This window comes from Camelus ferus, chromosome 24, assembly GCF_009834535.1.
Source record: "Camelus ferus isolate YT-003-E chromosome 24, BCGSAC_Cfer_1.0, whole genome shotgun sequence".
In the NCBI taxonomy this organism is placed as follows: Eukaryota; Metazoa; Chordata; class Mammalia; order Artiodactyla; family Camelidae; genus Camelus; species Camelus ferus.
Window position 1 is genome coordinate 24,380,541 of NC_045719.1, and position 8,379 is coordinate 24,388,919.

The 8,379-nt window shown below is 58.3% G+C and overlaps 1 long non-coding RNA gene across 1 annotated transcript; it reads left to right on the forward strand.

Annotated features, from left to right (window-relative positions):
• Positions 1-5,408: 5,408 nt before the first annotated feature.
• Positions 5,409-7,930, forward strand: LOC116659634. Its single transcript, XR_004315019.1, has 2 exons — positions 5,409-5,895; positions 6,938-7,930. It is a non-coding gene; the product is annotated as an uncharacterized LOC116659634 (long non-coding RNA).
• The last annotated feature ends 449 nt before the right edge of the window (positions 7,931-8,379 follow it).

Here is an 8,379-nt window from a genome sequence, read left to right on the forward strand (position 1 = left end):
TGCGTTCCGGCAGGAGGATGAGACCGGACGAGTCTCGGTCCTTCCAGGGAGCTCTGACTCAGCTCTGCTGCGTGTCCGCGGCCCGGATCAGGTGCGCTGTCTGCGCGGATGTGCGCACTGCAGTGCCGTGGTCCGTCCGCCCATCGGGTGGTGGTCCAAGGTCCCGCGGATGCCACGGAGCGAGAGACGGAGCTGGGCACCACCGTCTCCTTCCCCGTCACCTGGGCGCTCGCCCCCAGGCTCTCCCTCAAACAAGGGCCTCCCGGGCGCCTCCGCATCCCCAGTCAAGCACCAGCCCTCAGGTCACCAGGAATCACCGCAGCCAGCGGTCACCGCACAGGGCTTTGGAAATGTGCTTTGTGGACTGTTTCAAAGTGGGCAGAGACAGACTCGGCCGCGGCAGAGGTGGGATGGGCCGAACCGCAGTGGGCATCGAGCGTGTGCGCCTGCACGCGTGGGTGTGCGTGCCTGTGTGACTGTGTGCGCGCGAGTGTGTGAGAGCAGGCACTGAGTCCACTGTGTAGCTCCTATTAATGCACCAAACGCAAGTGCCTCATTTCTGTGCCAAATGTTTGCCTTGGTCTTCGTGGACCACCTTCCCTGCCACGTGGCTGCGTGGCCGGTAAGAAGATTGTACCGGCATCTTCGGAGGCCCGACGCCTTGGTCCTCAGCAGTGGCCTGTCTGGCATTTCCGTTTTCCATTCTCAGCAGGAATTCAGCCCAGGGGGCAGCAGTGTGCGCTGCCCCCAAGACCTGCCCCCCTCCCGAGATGCTCGAGCCCAAAGTCTGACCTAAGGGCCCCAGGCAGGTGCCTCGTCCTTCTGACAAAGCAGGAGCGGGGAGGATTGAGAAGCACGAACCCCGAGTCAGAGAGAGCTGGGCCTCCCTGGCCGAGCTTGTCCAGAGCATGCAAGCCACAGCATTTGCTTTATAGACTGACCAGCCGCTGAGACGCGTGCTCTCAGCACCCAAGGGTGTCGGAACGCTCCCCGCCAGCAAACGGCTCCCTCGGAGGTGACGGACCGAAGGGAGCCAATCCCTGGTTCCCGAGGAGCTGGTACGACAGTGTTACATATGCAGCCGCGAACTCTGCGCTCAGGCCTCGGGGAGCCCCACCCCGGGGCCCACGGGGAGGGAACGGCCCCCAGCATCCAGCCTCCAGGTGCCGGCGGGCACAGGGGCACTGTCCCGGGGCGCGCACAAGGCCCGCGCCCCGCAAGTGTCATAGCCAGGGTCCCTTAACCCACCCATTGACCTGTGCTGTGTCCCTCCAATGTTAACCTGTAATCTCCTTGAGTCACACCGCACCTGAGGGCCCCCCACCCGCGCATCCTCTGTGTCTGACCTCACCGCGCCCCCTTATCTGCCCTGCCAAGTAGTGGGTGTTTCTACTTCCGCCTTGTAAAGAGTGTACCCAGTATGTAAATGAACGTTCCACGATAACCCTCTGTATAGCGCTCTGCTCTGCTCTTTAAATATCGCTTCTATTCAGAGTGTGATAAAGTTATAAACTTGGTAAGCCTCGGGGAGGCAGGTGCTTGTTTGTGGTGTCGGATGGAAGCTTCCGGAAGGGTGTCTTGGGGTGTGGACGTGTGTGTGCACGCCTGGGTGTGCCTGCGTGTGTGTTTATTTGGGAGTTTTATTTGGGACTGTTTATGGGTCAGTAAATTCAGTTATACATTCGTGTGTGTTTTGCCTCCAGGATTATAGTCTGAGATTTCTGCCCAGCGACTTCAGAAAATTGTATTTGTAGGTTTTAAGTAGTGAATGATAGTAACTGGTTTTGATCATGGGTTCTGCTATGTTTTAGGGTTTTTTTTTTTCTTTTCTTTTCTTTTCTTTTCTTTTCTTTTCTTTTTTTTTTTTTTTTTTGCTGCTACATTTTTCATGTTGGTATAAAGCTCGCTGTTCCAATGGCTGTGGGAGAAAGGTCCCTGCTTAGACCAGTGTCTGATGGGACTTCCCAGATGTCTGCTGAGTTTGTTGGTGACCCAGAATAGGAAAAGCCTGGTGGGTTCACCTAATCTTTCAACGGATGCTGGTGACAGTCTCAGCCAGCTCTCCTGGGTTAGCAAGGTTCACCCCACAGCGAGGCGGGGGCCCACTGTGCTGGCTTTCTGCCCGCTGGGGTCTGGAGCCGTCCTGAGCTTGACCTGCCTCCCCTGTTTGGTGAGGGCACGGGACCCTGCTGCCTGCCCTCCCTCTGTGTTCTGGAGCCTGGAGCTGCTCTGTCCCCGCAGGAGGCCAGGTGACCCCTGGGTGTGCCTGGACCTGGTCTGTGAGGGTGGGCAGTCACTGGGTGGCCCAGGCCCACCTGCCTCTCCTGGTGCAAGCTCTGCCACGGAGTGGGCGCCGTCCTCACCAGGTTCGGGCTGGGGGTGACCCTTCATATGGCTTAGAGCGGGCTGCTTCTGCTCCCACTCAGGAGAGAAACTGCCTGGCCCATGGCAGCCGTGGACAGATGGCAGCTGACCCCACCCGCAAACCTCAGGTCTCCACCCACACTGCATGACTGTGCTGGCATGGCCCTCTGGGCGCAGGCTCCGAGGACACTGTACTGGGGAGGGTGCCCTGCAGTGGTCCCCATGTCAATGCCAAGCATGGAAGGGAGGGCAGGTGGGGAAGGGGGGCTGAGTCTTGTCCACAGGAGGGTTCCACTGGGTCCTGGACCCTGGACCAGTGTCACAGCAGGGCTCTGGGCCTACTGTCTTTATGGGCACACTTTCAAGGACACAGTCTGGATTTGTCACAGTGGCTCCAGGCTGCACAGAGGACCATCGGAGACCCAGTGACCACGAGGCCTTGTGGAAGGACCCCTGCCTCGTGCCAGAGTGTCATGCTCCCTGTTCATCACTGAGCCATCCACCCGTGATGCCCCCGGCCCCGCCCACTCGGGTCTGGATCTCTCAGGGACGGCCGGTCGCTGGCGGGTAAACGTTGGGTTGGACCCTTTATCATGTTTTTTTGTCTGCTAGAGGTTTGTGTGTGGTCTCGTGTCCTGGGATGAGGGGCCCATGGACCTGGGGGTCACATTTCAGAGCAGGGGCGATGGAGCTGGGCTCAGAGCTGAACCGAAGTGTCCAGGTGGACCTGGGCTTCAAGGAAGGGACATTTCATGACGTATCTGAACACACTGGAGCCTCAGGGCTATTGAACAGATAACAAGAAAAATGATTCAAGAGCAAATGTCTTTAAAGTTCCCCAGGAATCAGAGGCCACGGTCCCAGCCTGGGCAGGGGCAGCAGTTCAGGTGGGGTGGACTGTCCCTTGTGGGGATTCTGCCAACTGACCGAGCCCCTGCAGCTTGTCCCCAAGGACCTAAGACACCAGGGTGGTGCTGGGGACTGCCACTCTCTCCCCTACCGAGACCCTGTCTGCCTCTCAGGCAGCCCCACAGGGGCCAGTGGGAGACACAGCCCCAAACTGTGGAAAGACCAGGGCAGCCGACCCGTGTGGGAGCACAGCCCACGGCTGCCTGGATCCTGGGGCTACACCTGCCCAGGGCAAGCCCTGTGGACACCTGACACTTAACTGGGACCCAGAGTCTTCTAACACAACAGCCAGATCCCCAGGATACAACAGAAAAGGACCTGCTGAACCAGGAGTCAGGGAGTTCACAGCCCAAATGAGAAAAGACGGGAGCTGAGGAAGCGGGTGCTGGGATTGCGTGGCCAGGGAGGGGGGCGTTTAAAGCAACCGCAGAATCCATGCTTTAGTGAGCAAGTCTGAATGGAAAAGCAAAAACAGAACCCCAGCACAGTCACGAAGTCACGGAAAAACCGAAGTACGGAACTAAAATGCAGAAAACAAACTAAAAACCCACTGGGAACTCCGTAGCAGAGTGGAGATGCCGGATGAACAAATCCGTGACCTTGAGGACCGATGGATAAAATCCCTGATCTGAACAACAGAGGCTTAAAAAAAAGTGAGGGGACCTGGGGACAATCATGTGAGTCACTGAGTTCCAGGAGGTGGGGAGAAGGGAGGGTTGAGGAGTATCTGAAGAAATGGCCCCAAACTCTCCAAATTCAGCCAAAGACACAAACCTGTAGATTCAAGGAGCTGAGTGAACCCCAAACAGGGGAAACCATCAAAATCCATGCGAGATTCACCGGAATCAAACTTCTGACAAGTAGAGATGAAGGAAGAATCTGGGAAGTAGCCAGAAAGAAGCGATGGTTTCCATGCACTGAGTGAAGGTGGGTTTCTCACATCAAAACACAGAGGCCAGAAGGAAATGACACATTTTTCGAGGCTGAAAGTAAAAGAAATGCCAGCTGTGAGGTCTCTGTCCAGTGAAACCGCCGTCAGGAATGAAGGGGCCATAAGGGGCCATTCTCAGGTGAAGGGAACCTGCAAGAATCGTCTTCAGCTGGCCTGCTCTTAACAATCTGCCTAAAAGACGTTCTTCAAGCAGAAATGAAACGGTGACGGGGAAACCTGGAGGGTCAGGAAGGAAGGAGGAAGGAGGGGGTACAGTGGACGCTGCTTTTCCTGGCGGGGATTACAAATAAGGCATGGCTGGCGATGGCAGCAAGAATTCCAGCTCCAGCCAGCACTCAAGCCTGGGACGTCTCAAAGTGAAGGAGGCAAAGGGACCTCAGTGGAGGTGGCACCTCCACACGTCAGCCCCAGTGCTGAAACCTGCTGACAAGGACAAATGGCATTTGTGTATGTTGTGAGATTCCACTAAATGATTGAATTAGCAATTCATCCCAGCTGGCCGTTCCAGGGCCTGTGTCCTCCCGGTGGCCCTGAGAAGCCGTCCCTGTGCACTGCCCCCCAGGGAGCCATCTCCTGTGAATTGGTCCCCTCCCCCTGCACTGTGACCTCCAATGGGACAGGAAGGCTGTGGCGGAACTGATGCCCGGGTCTCCCAGGACTTGTGCGGGAGGCGGTGGGTGAGCGCTCGCGGGCAGCCCCGCCCCCTGGTGGTCAGTGTGGCTTCACCGCAGCAGGCGGAACGCCGCGGACCCGGCGGAGCGGGAAATAGAGACAGCTGCCTTCATGCTGGAGCGTGGATGCTGCAGCCCAGCTGCGTTCACCTGCAAATCTCGGCTCGCGGGCGTAGTCACCCTGTGCCTTTGACAAGCTACGCGACCAGGCCAGTCTTCTCCTTTATCAGATGGGAACACTGCTTACGTGCTGTATCTTGAGGTCCTCTGTGCTCCCAGGAGCAGGCCGTGTGCGGGGCAGACACCGTATCCTCCTGGCTCTGCGGGAGCAGCCTCTGCCCCAGGAGAGGACTGTGCCCCAGGCTCAGAGGGCTGCTGCCCCGCCCGTATTTCTACCCCCTTGGCCACCAGTGGGCTCAGTCTGCTCTGCAGGGTACCCGTGAATGTGCTGTGCACAAATGTGTATGTGTGCGTGTGTGTGTGTGTGTGCATCTGAGGCCTTGCACCCTCAAACCCCTGCTGGGTAGTGACTATGTGGGTCCCCAGCGACAGGCACCACGAAGTGTAAGGGCCTCCTGCTCCTCAGCGGCCCGCAGGCTCACCAGGGACCCCAGGGGTTCCCTGCTACTGGGCTGGGGTTTGGCGGGGTGTCAGGAAGGTTCGCAGAGCCCGCACCTCGCAACGACCAGGGGGCTGCAAGGTGAAGCCACATTAGCTTCGCCTTAGAGAAAGTGGGCAGTGCCTTTGCAGAAGCGGGTTGGAAACTGCAAACTCACATCAGCTCCTGGGGTAGGCACGCTGCTGCCCTGCCCGCGGGCCCGTTCCTGTGATGCCGTCGCCAAGTGGGAGCGAAAGATCGTGGAAGGAAGGCTTGAGGGAGGAACACAAAATGGGAACTGTGGTTGTGCCAGAGTGGATTTCCTTTTTTCTCCCTTTTTTCGTAATTTTCAGAATTGGCCATGATGCTAAGATCTTTTATATGAAGGGAAATGTCTGCTGGTAGGTGCCTCGCGGCCGGGTCTGCGCAGGGACCGGGTGGCCAGCAGGGGGAGCGCGCCATCCGGGACTCGTAAGGGGCGGAGGAGGTGGGGGGAGGGAATCTCTGCGCAGGAGGCGGGGCCGGGGGCGGGGGTGAATGCGGGGAGGGGCGGGGGTCCTCAGACAGCCAGGAGGGGTGACCGTGGGGTGGGCGGGGTCTGCACAGGAGGCGGGGCCTAGAGGCAAGGGCAAGGGGGACACAGCGGAGAGGGGCGGGGTCCCGGCGCAGGAAGTGGGGCCTGGAGAGGGAGTCTGCGTGTTGGACACGGGGGTCGGTGGGGGAAAACCGCGGGGAGGGCGGGGGTCCGCAGACCGCCCTTGGGGCCTGGGGGCGGGGGTCTGTGCGTGGGATGCGAGTCAGGCGCGGAGGAAGCCGCCCGGCCCTGCAGGGTCTGTTGGCCCGGGCCAGGGGCTCCCGCAGGGTCCCCAGGGCTGGGGAGGTGGGATGCGCTGGGGAGGGAGAGGTGTGTATCCGGGATAGAGGGGGCCCCAGGGGCTAGCCCGAACCCCGCGGGAACCCACCCGAGGCGGGGAGGGGGCAGGGTCCTCCGGGGGGGCGTCCTCGGGCCGGACACGTGGCAGTGCTTTGCATGACCGCCCGGTAAGGATACCACCCCGCGCGGTCCTGGGGGGCGCGGACCCCTCCTGCCGGGCTCCTCCCCAGCGCTGGGAAGAAGAGGGACCGGGGTTTAAGAAGAGAACTGTGAGGGAGCGCCCTGAGCGCGGGGGCCGCGTGGCTGTGACGCTGTAGGGCGCTCGCTGCGCCGGGAGACTTCCTCTTTGGCGGAGGTCGTTTGTTGGGACCCACAGCTGAGCTTTCTGGGCACAGAGGCCGGATGCGGGTTGAATGTCAAACAACCAGCAGACTTCCTGGCATTTCTGAGCATCGGGATGGAGGGGAAAAAGGAGGGGAGGGGGGAGGGGGAGGGCCCACCTGCCCTTTCAGAGCATCCAGGGTCGCAGGTTCCAGATGTCCTGAGACAGTGGCCTTTTCCACGCTAAGGACGGGCCACCATGGATTTGCAAGTTTTGTATCAGGCACCACCAAGTCCCCGAAAGGTTGAAACAAGCAGCCTTCCCACGGGTCTCAGAGCTGCGAGTCTGCGATCAGGGTGTCGGCAGGGCTGGTTTCTCCCCAGGCTTCCTCCCGAGGCTTGCGGAGGGCTGCCCTCTCTGTATGCATCTCTGCTGTCGCCCTTCTTATAAGGGTGCCAGCCCCACCCGTGCGATCTCACGTAACCTTAATCACCTCCTTAGAGGCCCTGTATCCAAGTACAGTCCCACTGGGGGCTCGGATTTCTCCCTATGAATTTAGGGGGCATCCAGCAGTGGGGTGCCTGCTGACCTGAGAAAAGCCCAGTGTCCTTGCAGTGGGAGGGAGGGGCTTCCGAGTGGAAGGAAGCTGGAGAGGTGGGACAGCCCAGAGCCCACCTGCAGAGCATGGGGACTCCCCAGGGCGTGGTACCCAATGGCTGGTAACCATCAGCCGGGGGCCCCAGGGTCTCTCTGGGGCCAGAGCACCGTGTGCACCTGCCAGGCAACGGCCAGAGGCAGCCTGTGCTGTGTCTTCACGTGGCTGCAGGAACCACCTCCTCACCATTGTCAACTGGAGCAGGGACCGTGGTTCCCCAGCAGCTTTTCAAGGACTTTGCCCAATGTCCTGAGGCCTTGTGGGAAACCAGGCCTCTCCTCCCTTCCTTTTTTGTAAACAAAGAAATTGCCAGCATGGAAACTGCATCTCCCTTGTTCTTCCTTCAAAGGGCGATGATAACCTGGGTCATCCATCATTTTTATTTCTGAAGGATGGACGTGCCTGCTCCACTGGCCCTGGAACTTTCCTCCCCCTCAGCCGTTGGCTCTGGCCTCTCCCGATGTTTATTTCAACCTCACGATTAAAGAAAAATGTTAAGTGTGCAACAGCTCTTTTCCAAATGCTGGAAAGATCTGGAACCAGGCAGTCCCTTGGGAGAAGCTTCAAAAAGGGGAAAAAAAAAAACCCACGTTTACAAATAACACACTTGGAAATAACAGATCATCTCGGTTTGGGACACATGCAACTTTCCTAGACTTTTTTTTTTTTTTTTAACGAGGATCTTCTGAAAATCAACAGAAAGAGGTCAACCGTAATAACAATTTCAGAATAACCATTAGAAACCAAACAAAGAAAAACATCTGGAGATGATAAATAGGAAGCTGTGACAATCTGTATAAGGGTCATTTCCTAAAAGTGACTGAGCAGGTACAGAAGTGCAACCGCAGAGCTCTCCCGTGTCCTCACAGGTGCCCAATTAACAGAATTTTAGTGCAGGATTTTAGAGGGAGATTTGTTGCCTGTTATGGCTGCATCGTTTCATTAAACTGCGACAGCCCAGGAAGACCGGGTGTTCTAGCCTTGCTGATAGGGAAGTGCAGGAATTCCCCCGAATTGCAGGGGTGGTGGGTCTG